We start from the raw sequence: 21,372 nt of genomic DNA, 5'->3' as shown, positions 1-21,372 counted from the left end.
TTTGTGTGTGTGTGTGTGTGTGTGTGTATGTGTGTGTTACTCAATTGTTTTGAATATGGAAAACCCCCACAGTTTCAAATGGTTAGGGGAGCAGTAGATTGGCCCAAACCTGGAGAGCGGGAAAGTGAACAATGGAGGCATGTTTTCATTAGATTAGAAATATTATTCTTTGGAACTCAAGGTGCAAATTATGCTGTGCCATAATGTTCTTTTCAAACACACAAGATAAAATTTGCATATCTAAATTGGATCAGCTCGAATGGGTTTCCCTGCTGTCATCCCCTCAGCTATGATCTTTCAGAAATGGCCTGCAGGTGGATCCAAATAGTAATTTTTAAGTATATTTTTAAGAGCATCTCTAAAATAAATATTTTTTTCTTTTAGTTTTATATTGATTTCTTGCAGTGAACATCAAAACTTCTATGCCTCATCTGAGTATAATCTACATGATAATTGGAGGTTTAAATTTAATTGTGTTTACACTGGCTTTAAGAATAACAATTTAAACTGGCTCAATAAAATCACAATTGTTTCATGTTGTTAAAATAGTAATCTTTTTTCTTTTTTTTAATATGAAACATCTTAAAAGTATGTGTAAGTTCTTTATGATAAATGTGACAAACTGTGCTGTGCAAAGGAGTTTGAGGGAAGACCCTGTGAACAATCTTGTTCTACACTGCAGGGTTTTTCTTCTGTTTTTGTAAGGTAAACTCCCTGATACTCTACTGATTCAGATTTCTATTCTCTCTTTCCATAAACTTCTTTATTATAAATTTGATAATCAGGGAGAGTTTGGGTTGGATATTAGGAAAAGGTTCTTCACCCTGAGGGTGTTTGGGCACTGGAACAGCTGCCTAGGGAGTGGTCATGGCACCAATCCTGATAGAGGTCAAGAAGTGTTTGAACAGTGCTGTCACGCACATGGTGTGATTCTTGGGGCTGACCTGTGCAGGGCTGAGTTGGACTTGATGATCCTCGTGGATCCCTTACAACTCAGGATATTCTGTGATTCTATTATTTTAGTTCTTTTCATCCATCTGCTCAATTTTTTTTGTGTGTTTGTTTGGTAGTATGACGTCTGACTTTTCAAGAGGAAGCAGCAAAAGAAATAATTTAACTTCTGAGGACAACAGGGCTACAGTTCAAAGATAATATTTTACTTCCTCTAAAATAGAATTTAAAAGTTCTAAGGGGAGTATTCTTACAGTGTCTCTCTCTGATATATAAATGTATATGTAAAAAAAGAGTGAGCATAGTCTTAGCCTATAATGGTTTCTGTGTAAAGGATTACCTCAAGCTTATGCCAGTTCATCTATGTTTCACTACCTATGCATGTATTTTAACAGTGCAAAGTTTTGGTGTAAGAATAAGGAGTATGCTGTAAAGAAGCTCCGTGTGGTCTGTTTAATGGACAAATAGAAGCAGAAAAGCATTTGACGTCAATGGAGATCACAAGCCTCTGTCCAAGGTGCTGAGGGTTAGAGTTTGTCTCCGTGTTGTGAGACGGTACCACACCTGCTGCGGGACTGACTCGGGTTAGTGAGCTGTGCTCTTCTGCCATCACTGCTCTTATCTCAAGCTTATATTTAGGGTGGGTTTGGGGTTTAGGGGCTTTTGGTTTAGGTTTGAGTTGGGGTTTTGTTTCTATTTTTGTTTTATTTCTAAACTTCTATTCTGGTCTATGTATAATTTCAGAGTGTTGTAAGAATGTGAAATCTGGTTTGGTAGTTTTATTTATAGGTGGCTAAACTCAACATTAGCAATGTTTTATTGTTTTATCTACTGGCCTTAATTCAGGCTGGTGTTTCTATCCCTTTACCTAGAAGATCTGAAGGCTCTATTAAGTTCTGTATGTAGTTCTAATTTATGTATTGATGGAGTTTGTTTCTCTTGTTCTTGCTGAAGTAATTTGAATTTTTATGAGAATAGGCTAGGATTACTGCTGTATCACATAATGATGATACTCTTATAGATCAGTCAGAGAACAAAATGCATCCTAATTAGTATTTCTGGATGCAACATTAACATTGCATGGTTTTTTTTGAAGATCACAGTAGCTGCCTTCTTCCATGTGAGTGCTATTCAAGGAGGTACAATTGACTTAAAGTCCAATGACTATGTTTAAGTCATGAAGTCTACACTTTTGTATTACCACAGTAAGAGATCAATAATACTACTTCTGCAAGAGCACCTGAGATATCACTGATGAAGGGCATAAGGAATAAGATGTTCTGATCATTGTTCTTTGCCTGTAGGATTTGTTTTCTTGCTTTAGGCTTTTAGGGAATACAGTAAGGTCTAAATGTTATTTCTGTTATAAGTAACTTGAAATGGCAGCATTTTGGAAGAAGATTCTGACTATGTTGTAATGGAGAGAAGGGAAGTTGAACTCTAGGCTATGCAGTGCTGTTGTACTCAATTTAGTAGAGGGCCAAGCAAGGGAGGATGGGCTTTGTGAAGGAAATCTCACACATGCAAGCACAAGCATACACATCTTGAAAGTTAACTGACATATGTCCAAATTAGCACTGCAGTGGTTTGGTACAGCTGAGCTGGTGCGAGGGGAGAATATTTTTGTGTAAGACAGGAAATACCTTTGAAGTTTACCAATAATCTGTGTTAAAAAACAGTATGTGTGCTTTGCAAAGAAATCATTTGTTCTGCCATAGTGAAGCTCATTATTCTCAGCACACACTAGCTATGTCAAATTGCAAAATGAACATCAGACTTTATGTGTTGTAGGAATTAAAACACCATCAGTTGAGTTAATGAAGAGCATACAATGAATATGATCTCATTTTTGCAATGCAGTCAAAGTGAAAACCATTTAAAGAACTGTTGCAAAAATCATAATTTAGGGGGAAAAACAAACAATAAAGCAAATGTTTACTATCTATTTTAATTACTTTCTGCTTAGAGGTATGCATTAGGTTTATTTATTATTTGATTTCAAATTCTTTCTCTTAAATGGTTAAAGAATACAGTGACTAATGATCCATTCTGAAATCAAATGAATACAATCTTCTGTATACCATTATACAAAGCCAAAGGAGCTCATTTGGGACTGTTTCATTATGATATCATATGAAGATCACTACTTATGCTAACTGTAGGTTAGCATAAGGATGGGAATGTGAAACAGAATGTGAAACACAGGAGAGAATTAAATGGTTAAAGAATACAGTGACTAATGATCCATTCTGAAATCAAATGAATACAATCTTCTGTATACCATTATACAAAGCCAAAGGAGCTCATTTGGGACTGTTTCATTATGATATCATATGAAGATCACTACTTATGCTAACTGTAGGTTAGCATAAGGATGGGAATGTGAAACAGAATGTGAAACACAGGAGAGAATTACTGCTTTTTGGAATGTGAAACAGAATGTGAAACACAGAAGAGAATTACTGCTTTTTTTTTTGTTTTGTTTTTTTCAAAAGGGGAAAAAATGAGTCTGTATCTCTGAATTATGTACCAAGGATGTGAATGTAATGAAAATGCCATCCCCTATTCATATGTCAATTATTTTTCTTTCTGTAGAATTTCTTGCAATGACAGCACTACGAAAGTCTTTCTGTAATAGATGATCTCATTGATACTTTCCTAATGCTTGGTGGAAAGAAGTTGTTCTGTCCTGGCCAAAGACAATAGCAATTTTCTTCTGGCATAAATCTAAGAGAGATAGGAAGATTTATTTTTCTCCTTTCCTCCAAAGAACCAAGATATGTGGTTCTTCCCTTTGTTAAAACTATATGTGCACCTAGAATTAGGGTATGAAGCCAGAACTCTCAACTCTTAACAGAAGCAGGAAACCTTCATTGTACTTCACCAGTCCCATCAGTTGTGAAAGTTAAGTCTCGGGAGCTTAGAAGAAGCCCTGCCAAACTGCCTATCTGCAAATCAAGAATAATTTTTCTCACAAGGTCATTGTAGTCAAACAACTCAATGTAGTTAAGTTTTATGTTAAAAAAACCAATCTGATTTACATGGTTGGCAGTAAAGCATTTTGCTGGCTGCCAGTCAGCCAGTTACTGACAGAGAGAGGAGTTTTGGTGGAGACATTGCATATTTAAAGTGTTTGACATAATGAAAGTAGTTCTTTTCTGAATCCTGTCAGTATATTACTTTGCTATGGCAACCTTGTAACTTTACAGGAGATTAATTTATTGAATTGTACCCTACTTGAGCATAAGTGAGGTACAATGTGTCCTGCTGTTCAGTAAATGTCAGCATTTAGTATTTATGTTATTTAAACTCCTTTAGATAAGACCATGTGCTATAATCAGATATGGGCAAACTTCTGCCTATGTTATGGTTCTGACTGTATATCTGTAGAAATAAGAAAGAATTGAAATGATCTGGGGATTTAACACACAGATATCCTCCAAGGTCTCCAAAGCAGGTTGCTTATAATGGTTTTCTAGTAGATTTGGGAGGAAGCAGAATATGTATTTTGTTTTCTTCATCCTTGTGCATACAAAATTCTGAGTTATTTGGTTTTGTAGTTGATAGGAAAATCATTAAAAATAGCTTTTGTCAGCACTGAAAATACCTCTGAGTCAATCTGTGTGATGGAGACATTAATGTTGGAACATATGTGGAAATGTCTGCAGGCAATAGATGAAGTTTGGCTTAGTGGGAGGAGTATTCCAGCCATATATTACAAAAATTGCCATTTTCCTTTCACTGTGTGGGATATCTCAGAAGACTAACCTTCTACTTAGGCACTGATAAATCAGCCAGACAACTGAAGTCAAGTGTGTTGTATCTGTATTTATATATGAGTGCTAAGAGAATTTAAGCTGACACAAATTATGTTAATATCTTGTTTGTTGGGATAATCATTTTAATATGTATATGAAAAATATTTAGGATGAAATAATTATTTGCTATCTTATTGGTACATCTAGGGAGCAGGTTCTTATGTAAAGTTTGACTTCAGCTTTATGCATGATAATTTTTTTTTTTTTGCATCAGCAAAACATATTCATTGCTTTGCCTGAACTCAACATCATTCAAACATTTCCATTGTGGTTTTAAAGTCACACTTCATTATTATTTTTTTTTTAGTGCTTCCCACCCCACTTCATCTGTGTGCATTCAATTTCCTTGTACCAGGGAAATCATGCTCCACTCACCTAGCTGGATGCTAACAACTGAACTTTGTGCTAATCTAGAGACAACTACTTTGAAAGTTTCCATAGCATTTCAATAATAGTTCAGTCACTGAGAACTCCTTCTTGTAATCTCCTCCACACCATTTCTTGTTTCAGTGAGCAGTATATCAAAGTAAGTTATCACGTATATCTGCAGAGAGTGTATGGATGCAACTATCAGTTATTTAGACTAGGGTTAGTTTTGAGTCTCATGGGAAAAACTTGTGGAAGTACCAGAGTTCCCACTGACAGTTAATTGGAAAGATTTCTATCCCATTTTCAGACAGGTAAATGCAATAGTGATTGGAGAAAACTGGCAATAATGTCTTTTGTCACCATAAGGAAAAACAATGGTGCCAATTTACTGAAAATGTTTTGTGTCCTGAAAGTGTCACATCACCTTGAGCTTGGTTTGACTCCCCCTAGTGAAGCTCTAATTTTAATCCTAATACTGATAATTTAGGGAACATTTTTCAGCAGTACACAGAATGTGTTACATGCGTTGTGATCTGTATGCAGAAAATCCAGTTATATGTGGTTGTAGTGTTGCCTATCTCAGTGCATAGGTTTGGCTCCTTGCTTTTTTTTCACCACAGAAATACTGGGGTAGTGGGGTGCAGGAGAGGATGGTGCTGCAGCAGGAGGGAAGGAAGAAAAGACAGCAAGCACGAGAAATGGGAGATTTTGCTGAAACAGCTTAGTGTTTTGAAACTAGTCTGTGTGGTTTGAAATTACATCATGCTTTCATTAATATGCATTAATATGTATTAACTTTGTATCCTTCCTTATTTAGATTTAATTTTTGCAATGTAGTTTGCTCCAGAGTTGACTTCAATGAGAGTGACCTAAAATTTTCAACAGTAAGATCAGTAGGAACAGATTTCCTTTCCACATCCCACTTAAAGCATCTACCATATAATGGAAGTATGACAGATGGAACACACTTATGAAGCTTTTATATATAATTAGAGAGTGAAGGATTTATTTTCAGATATTATCTTCTGTACTGTAATTTTAATTACAACCTAAGATTCTGCAAAATATTGTCATTAATGATATAATGTGGTTCTATCTTAGGGCTTAGTTACTTAGCAAATCACAATTGAACCTTGATCATTAATTTAGTATTCTTTAAATCTCACCTCATCTTACCCCATGTCAGAATGGTGTGAGATCCATTAATCAGTTTCCTGAAGTTATACTCCACTTGTTTATTGATCTCTTGAAGTCAGCACAAAACATACAGCTGTACTTTTGGCCAGCTAAGTTAGGACTCTTAAGAAGTTAACAAATCATTAAAAGCTATTCCCACCTATATTGTGTTTGTCACTACTACTAAACCTATTCATTCCTGGAAACCATTAAATGTATTGGTTAAGTTTAAAAAATCCACAACAATGACACAATAACTCACTAAAGAAAACAGCCTTGTTTAATTTTTGTATTAATTTGTATTACTTAACTAATTTGAGAATAGATAACAGAATGTTTGAGTGATTTATGGCCTGAAAAAAGAAGACCAACGTTTCCCTCCTTGAAAATGGAAATTGGCTTGTCAGACATTTAGATGAAGAATGATCAATCAATAGGATTTTAATAAGGAAAAGGTTTAAAATTGACTGAAGGTGGCTTTTGTTTAAGGTGATTTGGTATGTGCAAATTACCAAGCTCTCCCTGGAGAGGGTTTTTCAAAGGCAATAATGGGCACTGATTTTCTTTGTTTATTCCATTCTCTTTCTGTTCTCCTTGTCAGGCATTTTAGTACTTACCACTCCATTGTGTCTTTGAAATCTCCCTGCCTGCTTTTCATGTCCTGTGAGTAATTTTACTTATTTGCATTTGCAGCTATAAAAGTTTTATCTGCTATTTTCCTCCAGTGAGCATGTTGTCTGGATAAACATTTATTTTCAGACTAAGTTCATGCTAGGCATAGGGGCTAGCTGTTCCAATTGATTTTAGGAGCACAAATTTGAAGAGTACGTGCAAGCGTTGGAGGAACAGAGTGGGCTTGCAAAGTCCCATTAAAAGCCTGTATTTTGGTTACCTGTACGAAAATCTAGTATGAGCTTGGAGGTAGCAAACTGATTCTATGCAATTATGGTCAACTGCATTGGTTTGTTTTGTCCAATAGTGAAATCTATATTGAGCTTTCTCAAACTTAGGTAACTAAAGTTAGATTTAAAAAACTCTGTTCTCTGTGTAGTCTTAGTCACATAAGTGTACAAAGTGTAGTTCCATGCCACCTGCATTAAAAAACTAAATAGTAAATAGCACACCCACACAAATTCTGGTTGTCACTACTTCCTAACAGTATTTTCTTTTCTCCTCTTAGGTTTCTTATCCTGATTTCAGCTTGTTTACTTGGCTACTCCTATCATTCTTTCCCAAGCTTTCTATCCTAGTGGTGTAGAGGCTAGCTTTATGTTTCAGGCTTGCTTTTGTACCTAGTCTTATTTTTTTAACTCTCAGCACTCTGTAAGCAAGTGCATACCAGTACACAATTACAGAAGAAGTTCTAGTTTGTGCACACTTCCTTTTGGAGGTTATGATGAGCAGAGCACACTGATCATTCCAAGCAGAAGTAAAGTTCAAGTTTCTTCCCCAAAGCAGAGGTTGCTAAAAGCTTCTAAGTGAAAAATACACCATTTTCCTCATGCACATATTTTCCCCCTTTTTTATTAACACAGGTAAAGTCATGGAGCCAATTTTTATCCTTGCAGCCCATTCTGATCTTTGGATAGATTCTGCTTCATGCAGGTTGAAGCCAGTGTAATCTGGACAGAAAAGACTATGTTTATTCACAGAGTTTAAAGCCAGAAAGTAGAATTGGCCAATTTAATCTGGCCTTCTGCAGTTCTTGGGCCAGTACATTTCACAAAGGCCTTGAACTATTGAGCCCAGTAACCTTTCCTTGATTAGATCAAGTCAAAACTAACATTTTTCGTAAAGACTAAATAGACTCTTTCATCAAATATTTTGATCCAAAGCTAAGTGCCCTCCCTGATAAATTAATTGGTTTCTTACTTGATTTCCTCTAGCTTGATCTCTTAGCAAGCAGTTCTTGATATACTTCCTGGTCTTGCCTTGGCGTGGCTTTCTCACAAGAAATACTTTATTTCTGTGATTGTATGTGATAAGGATGTTTCATCATCATCATCATGACAGAATCATAGAATTTAATGGTTGGAATGGACCTTACAGGTCATCTCGTCCCAGCCCACCCTGCCACAGGCAGGGACACCTCCTCACTAGATCAGGTTGCACAAGGCCTGATCCAGCTGGTCTTGAACACTGCTCATGCACATAGCTCTCAAAGTTTCTAATTTGTTTTTCAAATCCATGATCTATAAGAACGATATAAATTTAACAGTCAGTTATCATGATAGCTCTAATGTTTGCAAAAGCAGTTACTTTGGGAAAGCCATAAATAATCATAATACTTGTATGAAAGGGGCTGAGTTGTTTTTGTTTGTTTGTTTTAAAAATTGAAAGTTTAAAAAGAGGATGTGACATATCCTTGAAAGAATAAAATTAAAGTCTCTTACCTGCTATGGAACAATAAGAGGAACCCATAATAGCGTATTATGACATGGTCGAGTGTGACACCTAGAGGCCACATGTATAGAATCCCTCAAGAATAGCTCTTCACCAGCAAGTTTTGCACAGCATATTTAATTTTGGAGTTCAGTACTGGAGCTGCCAGATTTTGAAAAATGAACATATTAATTTGTTCATATTTTTCACGTTTAGACTATTTTTATGGCTTCCCTGACTGGGCTCTCGGAGCATTGATATAAAGAAAAACAAGAGATGGTTACTGAGTGTGGTAAATAGTGCTTAATGCTCTGGACAAAGCCTAAAAGAGCCCTGCACAGATTATTCCAGCTCAATATCTCATAAAATTCTTGTAGGTCCCATCTCAAGAGGATTCTTACAACATATTTGTACATGTAGCAAAATATCTGCATGAAGATCAGGCTCTCACAAAATGCTTGTGAGTTTATCATGTCAGGGGATGAAGATAACAAAATCTTTTAGTTGTTACATGAATTATTTAGACCATGAATGTTGCAAAGCAAGCATACATGTAAGGAAGCATGCTACATGTTCCTAACTCCTCTAAAAGTTAGGAGTGCCACCATACCACTGCATCCCATGAAGGGGATATATCCAAGGGCATCCTAATATGATGACTGAACCTGAACAGATGCTACAAATTTAAGTCTGCTCTTCAGAAGTCTGTGATTCTCTATTGTCCAGTGTGCATTGGCCATAATAAACTCACTATGTAACTGTGGAGCTAGACAACTAGGAGATAGATGACCTTTCTGTCTTTGGCAGCATTTGTCATTTTCATACCTAAGTGAAAGGGAAAAGTCTGGGAGATAAAATGCGCATATTTCAGATGAGGAGGACTTTTGACTTTTCTACACAAGAAATAAAATATTTTTCATTCTTTAGAATGTGAGTAGGTTTTTGTGGTATTCTAGTACTCATGCAGCAGATATGGTTTAGTGGGTTACAGCTGTAGTGTCTGTAAAACATCTTGTACAGATCTTGAGGAATGGACTGAAACTTCTCTAAAGATTTCTGGCTTAACCAGAGTCTGTGAAATGAAGGCAGATGAAAGCAATGCTGGACACACCTCTGTGTTGAGTATTGTTTACTCTAGGAACAAATGTGTCATATATATCTTGTACTCACTGCATGCTCTTTGACCTTGCTGTATTTAGAAATGCAATATCATCAAGATATAAGAGAATATGGTCCTGAAGCTTTTATTCATGGCATTTCATAAACAGAGAAGGGTGCTAGCATGGGACTGCCCGGTAGGAATATGAGCAGAGTGATTCTATTTGAAATTTATATCTTGTTATCATTTCTATTTCCAGTAAATTAAAGGTATTGCATGTTTCTTTTGTCATCCTCTAAGGCTAGGAAATATGAACAAATTAATTTGAATATTTCATGGTTAACTCTATCTCATTTTCATAAAGGTCTTTGAGGTTAGTCACATTTTTTACAGGAAAATGAAAAGGTGCAAAGTCATCAATCATTTGTATGAGCAATTTTCAGACTTCATGTAGCTGCTCTGCCTCAAATGAAATCATAGAATCATTTAGTTTGGAAAAAACCTTTCAGATCATTGAGTTCAGCCATTGACCTAACTGCCAAGTCCACCACTAACCCATGTCCCTAAATGCCACATCTAAATAAACCATTGTATCTGAATAAAAGTCTACTGAGACTCGTATGTTGGTGCTCTAAGGGACAATACTGACATTATTAAGTTTGTGATATGGATACTATTGTTGATTGTAGTTTATTTCTATGCTCTGTCTAGATGTTTCTTCTCAGAAGTATTTAACCATTTCTTTGGGAATGTCTAAACCATAAACAGCTGATGAATTATGATCATTAAGTATATACTAGAAGATGGGTTGCTAGTGGACTGAAAATAGTGATTGCCCTGTTAATTGGAGGGAACTGTTCGCTCTAACAAATAAGAAGAGGATAAGAGCTTATTGGATACACCAAGGTGGAAAAGGCTAACAGCAGCATTCTGGGCTGGACATGCTGATAGCAGCTGAAGTTTACAATCAGAATATATTCCCTTTTGTGTCTGAACTCTTAATTCCTGCAGTTAGGTTGGTGCTGGTGTCTTTGTCTTCAGGCACCAGCTTACTCTTTGGCCAGTGGTATCACTGGCCTTTTCCTGCCCTGAGTAATAGAAGATGAGCATATGTAATGCATAAGCAATGTACTGTTTGCCAGAAACAGTTCTTCAGAAATCCTTTCTGCTGTTTTTTTTTTTTCCAGGCACACAAATACTTTTGCATTATAAATATTCCCTCCATTGAAATTCTTTCATAGTTCATTGATTTTTTTGACAGAAAAAATGGTAAAACCATACAAAGTAGTGTGAAAATATTTTAATAATATCTATTTTAGTGGTTTTAAAAGTATGTGGTCCTATAGTTGCATAAATATGAGAAAATATTTGAGTGTTTGTCTGTGTGTGCTTACCCTCTCTCATGATACTGCTTTGTTCTGCTGTCACAACCCACTTTGATTCATTGTGCCAACTACATGGATGATCTGTTCCCTGATGATGTTTCCAGATGATCTGAGTCACGTACAAAATATTCTCAGAGGCTTTCTTTATACATTCATAAAAAATTCTAGGTAGAATACATTGTATTTAATAACTCTGAGAAGGGTGCCGTTTCCCCTGGCCACTCTATAAACTTGACCTTTCCCTTGGTGCATAGCTCTGTCTAAAAAGCCAACATTTTTAATTTTTCAAAGGAATGTATAAACTATATATGGGGGTTTTTGGCTGTTCAAGTCAATACAGCTATTGACACAGATTTCCTCATGTTCTTAAAACTTCTTTAAGCCTGTAGATTCTTGATCCTATTTTTCATAAATTATGAAGCTGGTATTATTTTTATTGGCTTGAATATTCTCAAGTCTCTTTACATAGCATGTAAAATAATGTTCATGTGATTAAGGTAACCCCAAATTTAGGTGTAAAATTGCTAAAAATCTATAAACTCGGAGCATTTTGATTTAAAACAATATTCTGTCTAGTTCAACAAAGCAAAGGCTGAAGGGGGATCCAGGCTTTCTAAAGTGAATACAGCATGATGTAGTAGAAGTGAATAAAATCTCCTGAAGTGCTTTAGCTGACAGTACAAGTTCTGCATCAGGATGCTATAAATTTGTTAAGATCATGGCTTTCTATGTATCTCTTATCAACCTATAATCTCCTGATTGTTGCCTGTTTTTCAACAGCTGAGGAACAGTAATCCACACTTGCTTATCTCTCTTAATCACAGCCTCATGGTGCTAGAGCTCCCTGAGCCTTTAATTCCCTCTTAGAGGCGTAACAGAGTGGAAAGTAAACAAAGACGAATTTGCAACCTTCAACATTGCTAATTTGCTCTGATGTCAGAATATTTAAACAGGCAAGGACTTGGGAATTATTTGATCACGACTGATTCTAATCTAATGCATGTGAAAAGGCTGAGTCTGGGAAGGTTGTGCAAAATGACAGGCGTCCCAAGAGGGGTTGACTGAAGGGTTCTTCTTTAAACAACAATAGCTCCATCATTTTTCAACTCTGGGTCCTGTGTTCTTACTGTGTATTTTGTTTGCATTTTTAATGTAACTTTTTGAATATGATAGCAGTTTTCTTGAAAATTCCTCATTTGCCTCCCATTTTATAGGTGTCAGAAACCTGATCTTTGGGCTTGTTATTGTCTGTTCACTGGTTAGTGGGTGGGAGAGATAAAAATCTGTATTTAAAAAGCTTTGTCTCTCTCCACGTTTTTCTATCATCGTGACAGCCTAATGTATCCTGAATACTTTCATATGTAAAATGATTGATAACTTGATCTTCAAATTATTTTAAATTACACAGTTGACATTTATGCATGTATATATGTGTACATACTTGCTGGATAGGAAAGGATGTTATCTTGGGTTATATATTATGTGCACACTTCATCTACCACAGAGGTGATGTGCTTACACATACATACACATTATCATATACATATATCCATCTGTCCTAGGCAGTTATATGTCATTACCTGAAACAGATTTGACAAATATGCAAGACAAAATAGTAGTTTTTTTCTTATCTTTTTTCTACATTTTCTTCCATTTCCCTTCATAAGGTCTTAATTGTCTTTTTAATGTATGTGTAATCACTTATTTTTTTTCTTGTTCATAAAATGGTTAATGCAGCATATATATTATTATCAGGACGAGTGTCTGATGCTCTCTTAATTAATATATATTGTTCTGTTTATATCTCTTCTGGTTGAATGACTCGTGTTTCTGAAGCTTGTCTGATGATGATTTCTTCTTTTCTTCTGAGTGTGTATCATTTGGGATATTCCAGGGAGAGCTGTGTCTGGGAAGCCAGCCTTTCGCAGTCACTCTCTGTACAGCGCTGGGCTATTTGTGTTTCTCCTCATCCCTGTTTCTCTCTGTCTCTCACTCTCTCCAGCTGGTGTAAATGACTGCTGCTGCCTCCCAGAGCAAGATAACCTGCTCAGTCAGCTGGAGCCCCCTGCGGACAGCTGTCTCGCTTTTAGCTGATGTAGGAGTGGAGTACCCGCCGCAGCAGCAGCAGCAGCAGCAAGAGCGAGCAAGGACTCTATTGTTCCCTGGTGTTAAACAGTTTTTCCTTTTCAACTGCCATGCACAATAGCGGGAGTGAGGTTTCCAGTCCCTTTCTCCCCGTGAAGAAATTCTGAAGAGGGGAATATCGCTGGAAGAAGGTTTCGCGGTCGTGCTGCGGGTTTTGGAGGCAACCCGCCGCAGCAGCAGCAGCAGCAGCAAGAGCGAGCAAGGACTCTATTGTTCCCTGGTGTTAAACAGTTTTTCCTTTTCAACTGCCATGCACAATAGCGGGAGTGAGGTTTCCAGTCCCTTTCTCCCCGTGAAGAAATTCTGAAGAGGGGAATATCGCTGGAAGAAGGTTTCGCGGTCGTGCTGCGGGTTTTGGAGGCAGCAGCAGGCTGCTGGAGGCATGGGGTTGAGCGAGGGGAGTGCTGCTTTCTGCCGTGGTCCAGGGGTTTCCACCGTGCCAGCCCGGTGCGTGGGAGTTCTCGTGCTTCTGCTGCTGGGAATCTGGGACGCTCGTGCACAAAGTGAATTTCAAACTTCATCGGTGTATTTGTGGAAGACCGGTAAGTGAGGATGCTGTGATAACACAACAGCAGTGTATTTAGTTTTTGTACTAAGTAATAGCCTTTATGTGTGCTTTGTGTATGTGGAGGGAGAAAGTTAATCTAAACAACTAATGTTTACTGGCAGGATTATAGGGGGAAAAAAATAGGTCATCTTACAGGATTCCACTGTCCAAGCAAATATTGCAATTAAAACCCCCCACATTTTTGACCCTGTGGCACTGTTACTGGGATTTCATATGTGTTTTCTGTGTCTTCTGAGGTTTTTACTTTTGTTTAGCAGCTCTGTGTTGTACGTAAAGGTCAGGGTATTAGTGCCTGTCCACAATGGGAAGGAACATTTATTACAATTGGAGTCAGCATCATTAACAGTGCTCTAAAAATATTGACTTTTCACAAAGAAAGATGTAATTCAGCATGTCTAATCTTTGTGCCCTGTGCTGACATGTAATATATTCAGTGTGGTAATTGATGGGGAGTTGGGTTTGTTAAATTTAGGTTTGTTGCACAGTATATAGGACATGTGAAAGCTAATGATGGATTAGGTGAAATAATCCAAGTGATGCCAGATCTCATAACCAAAAGAGCCAAAGGCAAATAGGCTATGTGGATTCAGCACCACAGCAGATAGATAATTTCCTCTACTTTGATCCTAATGAGTTACGTGTCTGTTTTAAAGATTGCATAGTCATAACAGTGTTTCAGCCTTAACTGTGCATTAAAAATCAGTGGGGAATTTTCCTGTGTCTATTATTATATTGCATTAATTCAGGATTTAAGCAGTGATGAACACGTGCATTTTAGTTGCCTTTTGATACAGTTTTAGTTCCTATGTAAGTAGTGTCAAAGTCTCCTTTAGGAAATTTAAAAATTTCAACTGTGGAAATATTTCACACTGGCATTGGCAGTTGGCTTTCTTCCCTGTACGTTGCCAGGAGTAAAACAACAAAAAAAGTAGTTTTGTTTAAAAACTGCTTTTCCTTTAAAGGATAATATAATAGTGAGAGAGAGTGCAAATTAATCATTTGTCTGAAAAACAAGTTTGAGAAGACAGTCTCTTTCCTGGATGGAGGGCCCCAGCCTTCTGCCACAGAAGCAGATCAATTTACAATTACAGTGATATCCTGAATTTTTTAAGAGGCTCCATCTATCCAGCAGCTCAGGGAGGAGATTAAAAGGAAATTCATTTAAACAAGAAGACAAGCTTTCCAATAACACTAGAAAGAGAAATCTGAAGAAGGGAAAATCCTTTGCGACTTTCACTTCTGACTGAAAGATGGGTTGCACAATGACAGTGGCCCTTTTTTTTCCCTTTTGAACCACCGACAAATTAAAAACATGGTTTTCAGTTCCATTACAGATTTGTACATGTTCAGCACATGCTTAAAAAGAGATGAAATACATGCACAGGTTTATGCAAAAGCACAGTAATAATACAGCACTTTCACAACACTTTTTACTTTTACCCTAAGTTGCTAGGCATCAGTAGAATAAACTCTCCAGCATTTTATTATGTCTCCATTTAACAGTTTAACAGATTGTATTTAAGAATGTTAAGATAGTAACATAGGTTGAGGATAATAACAATTCTAGTTAACTAATACTTAAGAACATGAGCTGTTAATTTGCCATGGACTTTACTTACTTTGCACATAGTACATGTGCTCTGAAGTTGTGTCAGTTATACCAGCAAGAGGAAAATGGGATGGGCTTTTCTTTCCTCCCCCTTTTCTCCCTTCCTGGTAAAGACACCTCTTAAGAAACTTTTGTTTAGAATAGGTATGATCTAATTACTTTGCCTGATGAAGAGCTAGTTCTTCCTTTCAGCTTTCTTTCTGTGACCTCTCTCCTCTGTTCTGTCTGCAATAAGGAATATTGCAGGCACATCAGTGACTTGATGATAACATGATGAAAAACAAGTCATGAAAAGCAAGAGTGGCTCTTTTCAAATGATGAATGGCAAGATGCAGGGAATAAGACCTAACATGATGAAAAACAAGTCATGAAAAACAAGAGTGGCTCTTTTCAAATGGTGAATGGCAAGATGCAGGGAATAAGACAGTGCATCTGTGTTTGGCTTCAAATTAAATCTTTGCATTGTTTTTATTAGCTGTTTATAGAATTTTTGTTTTCCCCCTTGAGGATTGCTGGTCAGTGATCTGAAGGGACATCTAGTATGGGATGTATAAAGTTCAGCTAAAGTATCAGAGGGAATAATAAAACTGAACAGTAGTGAGCTCATGCAATTCAGATGGCAATTCTCCTTCTGTGAAGGAGACAGGTCAGGGGAATGTGTGGCTGAGACTTTGTCTAGGAAATCAACTTGATTTTATGCCTTTTGGGACCTGTTATGTCAATTTTTTGAGAACCAAGCTATTTTTGTATTGAATTTTGTCTGTCATCAGCTTTTCTAAGTGCTGTTTATGTCTTGCATCTGTCTTGGTTTTGTTTCTAAAGCTTTTTTAAATAATGCCTTGATATATGCTACTCCATGTCTTCCATACTGCTTTACTGCATTGTGTTTTCTTAAGGATGGTCTTGACAATAATCTACAATGATTTGAGGTTTGAGTTGAGGCCTTGGTTCTCCTGTAGAATAATAGTTTCTTTTTTTCCCCTTTTGTTTTCAGGGCTTAGTATTTTGTTCATGTTGTTTGGTTTTTTGTTGTTGTTGCTGTGGAGGGTAGGAGTGTTCTTCTCATTCCAATTTCAAGTGTTTGCTTCCAACTTATGAAGACCTTTCAGGGGTCATGACTTCCTGTTTACTACCATCCTCCTGTCTACTGCCATAAAAATCAGAGGTTTTTGCAATATTCAGTTTAACCATTTGTGGATTTAATTATCTTTGGCTCAGCATGGACAGTGTTGTGAACAATCTGCTTTTGGCAGGGAGATTGAACTAAAAATGATCTCCAGAGGTCCCTTCTGGTCTCCACCATCCTGTGATATGGATGCCATCACTAAGCAATTTTTACTTCTCCAACTGAAACTGCTTTGAGGTTTTGGCTTTTGTAGCTTTTTTTGGTCTCTTGTGAGAATGGGTGTGTTTAATGGACCTTCAGAGTTTTGAATGGCATTTAAGTGAACATAGTTGATCATAGTTACTAGAGTTCAAACTGGGTTTCTTACTGAACATTCTCATTCCATATCATGCAGACCAGGTTTATGCATTTGATTCAGTTATAAATACACATCTGGTTCATTTTGTGTGGTCACTGGAAAAGCCACTTTGGCTTTTTTAACATAAACTCAAGCAAAGTGATGAAACAGCTAGATTCCCAGAGCTGTGTCATGATGTGTGTCTGCTTGATGAGCTGAGCTAGAGAACCATCAGCATTTAGCAACCTATGGAAGAGAAGTGATGGTACTAAGGGGTGATGATTGTTGATGTGAGGTAGACACATATGGCCAAGCATTGAACCTTTCAGGTTGAAAAATATTTTTAATGACTTGCTTTGTTCATCAGTAACTGCCTTTCTCTGATTCTACTGATTTCATTTGCAATGAATAGTTGTTTGGGTCAGGATCTACACTGCTACATTGAACTTCTGTAAGTTCCTGAAATGTTTTAAATTTTGTTCATATTCTATCTTAACTATTTTGAATTGCTTTCTAATTTTGTTGAATATTATTGAATTATTTCTATATATGCACAATAAAAATAAGTAAGTATCTATGTGCACAATTTAGAAAAACTGCTTGTGTCAACTCTTGATAAATGTTATTGTCAAGTTTATTTTATTTTTAGAGTGATATTGGTTTTTTTGGTCATGGATCAGTTAATACAACACCAAGCCTGCTTGGCAGCAAATGAGGTCCACCTATCTCAAAGGGGGAAAATGGGTCTTAGCTCAGGAGTTAGCAGGGCTTGTTGAGAGAGCTTTAAACTACATTTGAAGGGGGATGGAGAGAGCGCCAGGCTCAAAAGAGATAAGATATGGGAAGGGGGGAACTATAGCCACCACCGTAGTAACAAAAGGAGTCTTAAGAGGGAATAATTAAAGCAGGCATGAGCAGCCTAAGATGTAACCACAAGACAGTGCTATGGCATCCCTTTGCACCCCTACTGGGATATTGGCACAATCAAATACTTCTATAAAGTGACTGTACACCAACGTACAAGGTGTGAGGAGCAAACAGGAGAAACTAGAGATCAGTGTGCAGTCACAGGCCTTTGGCCTCATTGCAATTACAGAAATGTGGTGGGATAGCTTGCATGACTGGAATGCTGTCACAAAGCTGCTTAGGAGAGATGAATCTGGAAGGTGTGGTGGTGGAGTTGCCCTCCATGTGAGGCAACACTTGGAATGTATCCAAGCATCTTGGGGTGAATGATGAGCAAGTTGAGAGCTATGGCTGAGGGTATAACAGTTGACTGGTAAGAGTGACACTGTTGTGGGTGTTTGCTACAGGCTGCCTGATCAAGGGTTGGACTCGATGACTTTGATCTCTTCCAGCCTGCTTGGTTCTATGATTCTATGATAAGGAGGAATTGCATGAGGCCTTCTACAAGCAGGTAGAAGCGGCCTCAAAGTCACAGGCACTTGTTCTTGTAAGGGGCCTTAACTACTCTAATGTCTGCTGGAGTAGCAACACAGTGAAACACAAACTTTCCAGGAGGTTCTTGGAAAGCGTTGATGACAAATTCTCCACAGGTAGTGGAGGATCCCACAAGGAATGGGGTGCTGCTTTACCTGATACTAACAAATGGGGAAAGCCTTGTTGGAAATGTGAAGGATGGGGGGCAACCTCGGCCATAGTGACCATGAGATTGTGGAGTTCAGTATTTGGTGAGGAGAAAGCAGGGCAGCAAGATTACAGCCATGAACTTTAGCAGAGTTAACTTAAGCCTCTTCGGGGATCTTGGAAGAATCCCATGGGAGCAGGCCCTGCAGGGAAGAGAGGTCCAAGACAGTTGTTGATATAGAGGGTTGCTTCCTCCAAGCTCAAGAATAATGCATGCTGATTAGCAAAAAGATCAGACAAAGGGGGCAAGAGACCTGCATGGATTAATAAAGAGCTCCTGTCACTATACAAGCGGAAGCAGGCAACACGCAGGAGGCGGATGCAGGGTCAGGCCCCTTGGGATGAATATAGAGAGGTTGTCAGAGTAAGTAGGAACGAGACAAGGAAGGCCAGGGCCCATCTGGAATTAAATCTGGCCAAGGATGTCAAGGACAAGAAGGTCTTTTCCAAATACATCGATAACAAAAGGAAAACAAAGGATAATGTGGACCTGTTACTAAATGGAAGGGGGACCCTGGTAACAGAGGATGCAGAGAAGGCAGATTTACTGAATGCCTTCTTTATATTGGTCTTCACTGACAAGTCCAGCCCTCAGGACTCTCTGACCCAAGAAACCAGGGTAAAGAAATGTTGAAAGGAAGACTTTCATTTGGTCAAGGAGGATTGGGTTAGAGAACATCTAAGCAAACTTGACATCCACAAGTCCATGGGCCCTGATAGGATGCATTCACGAGTGCTGAGAGACTTGGAGGACAGCATAGCTACGCTCCTTGCAATCAGCTTTGTAAAGTTGTGGTGATTAGCAGAGGTGTCCGAGGAGCAGAAGAAAGCTAATGTCACCCCTGTCTTCAAACAGGGCAAGAAGGAGGACCCAGGGAACTACCAACTAGTCAGGCTCACCTTATTCCCTGGAAAGGTGATAGAGTGCCTCATTCTGGAGGCCATCTTTATCCACATGGATGACAAGGTGATCAGGAGTAGTCAACATGTATCCACTAAAGGTAAATCATGCTTGGACAACCTGATTACCTTCTTTAATGAAACAGCTACCTCGATGGATGAGGAGAGAGCAGTGGATATTGTCTACCTCGACTTTAACAAGGCTTTTGACACCGTCTCTCACAACATCCTCATAGGCAAACTCATGAAGTGTGGACAGTGAGGTGAATTGAGAACTGACTCAATGGCAGATCCCAGAGGGTCATAATCAGTGCCACAAGGTCTAGTTTGAGGCCTGTCACTAGTGGTATTCTCCAAGGTTCAATACTGTGTCCAGTGTTGTTTAACTTATTCATCAGTGACTTGGATGAAGGGACAGAAATGACTCTTCAGCCAGTTTACTGATGACATAAAGATAGGAGGAACGGCTGATACCCTAGAGTGCTATGCAGCTTTTCAGGAGGACCTTGACAGATTGGAGAGATGGGCAGAGAAGAACCATATGAAATTCAGCAAAGCCTAATGCAGGGTCCTGCACTTGGAGACAAATAACCCCATGCACCAGTGCAGGCTGGAAAGCAGCTCTGCAGAGAAGGACCTGAGGGTCCTGGCAGACAACAAGCTGTCCGTGGGCCACTAGTGTTCCATGGGAGCGAAGAAGATCAATGATATCCTGTGTTACATTAGGAAGAGCATTTGCAACAGTTCGAGGGAGCTGATTCTGCCCCTCTACTCAGCCCTAATGAGGCCACATCTAGAGTGCCGTGTCCAGTTCTCGGCTCTGCAGTACCAGAGAGACATGAAGCTCCTGGAGCAGATGCAGTGTAGGGCAACAAAGTTGATTAAGGACCTGGAGCATCCTTCTTACAAGGAAAGGCTGAGAGAGTTGGGCCAGTTCAGTCTTAAGAAGAGACCTCATCAATGTTGAGGAGTCATCAACATCTGTAAGTATTTGAAGGGAAGGTGTCAAGAGGATGAAGCTGGGCAGGCTCTTCTCAGTGGTGCCAAGCAATAAAACTAGAGGCAATGGGCAGGAACTGATGCACAGGAAGTTCCACTTGAATACAAAGAAGAACTTCAAGAGAGTTGGGCCAGTTCAGTCTTAAGAAGAGACCTCATCAATGTTGAGGAGTCATCAACATCTGTAAGTATTTGAAGGGAAGGTGTCAAGAGGATGAAGCTGGGCAGGCTCTTCTCAGTGGTGCCAAGCAATAAAACTAGAGGCAATGGGCAGGAACTGATGCACAGGAAGTTCCACTTGAATACAAAGAAGAACTTCATTACTGTGTGAGTGACTGTGCACTGGAATGGATTGCCCAGAGAGGTTGTAGAGTCTCCCTCACTGGAGATATTAAAGAACCAATGTACTCTAGGATGACCCTACTTGAGCAGGGAGGTTGGACCAGATAACCCAGTGTGGTCCCTTCCAACCTTACCCATTTTGTGATTTTCATATTCAAAGACAGCTTATAATCTTGTTTATACTGCCCACAATAGGCTAAGATGTTGATTTATCTCTAAGTTTTGCTGTGAACAATGTGATGGCTGCTGATTCCTAAATAGAATGCCATACAGTTTTCACTTTTTCAAACAAGAAGATGCATATCTTTCATGATGCAGTACATACATATGCCATTTCTGTACACAACTGACTAAGCACAGACATTTCTTGCCATGCCAGAACTCTCCTTTACTTCTTTCTACCCTGTGCTTCATTTGTTTTTGTTAAATCAACTGACAAGGTGATCTGTGATGTGCTCTCAGGGTTGGGTGTAATGCGTGCCTACAGGTACTAATATAATTACCGAAGAACTGCACAAT

General features: G+C 38.4%; 1 pseudogene; it reads left to right on the top strand.

The window, feature by feature from the left end:
* Positions 1-18,931: 18,931 nt before the first annotated feature.
* LOC103798004 lies at positions 18,932-20,479 on the top strand (annotated as a pseudogene).
* Positions 20,480-21,372: the final 893 nt, after the last annotated feature.

Source organism: Acanthisitta chloris, unplaced genomic scaffold, assembly GCF_000695815.1.
Source record: "Acanthisitta chloris isolate BGI_N310 unplaced genomic scaffold, ASM69581v1 scaffold360, whole genome shotgun sequence".
Lineage (NCBI taxonomy): Eukaryota > Metazoa > Chordata > Aves > Passeriformes > Acanthisittidae > Acanthisitta > Acanthisitta chloris.
Note: the sequence above shows the minus strand (reverse complement) of the source record. Positions and strands in the feature narration are given on the sequence as shown.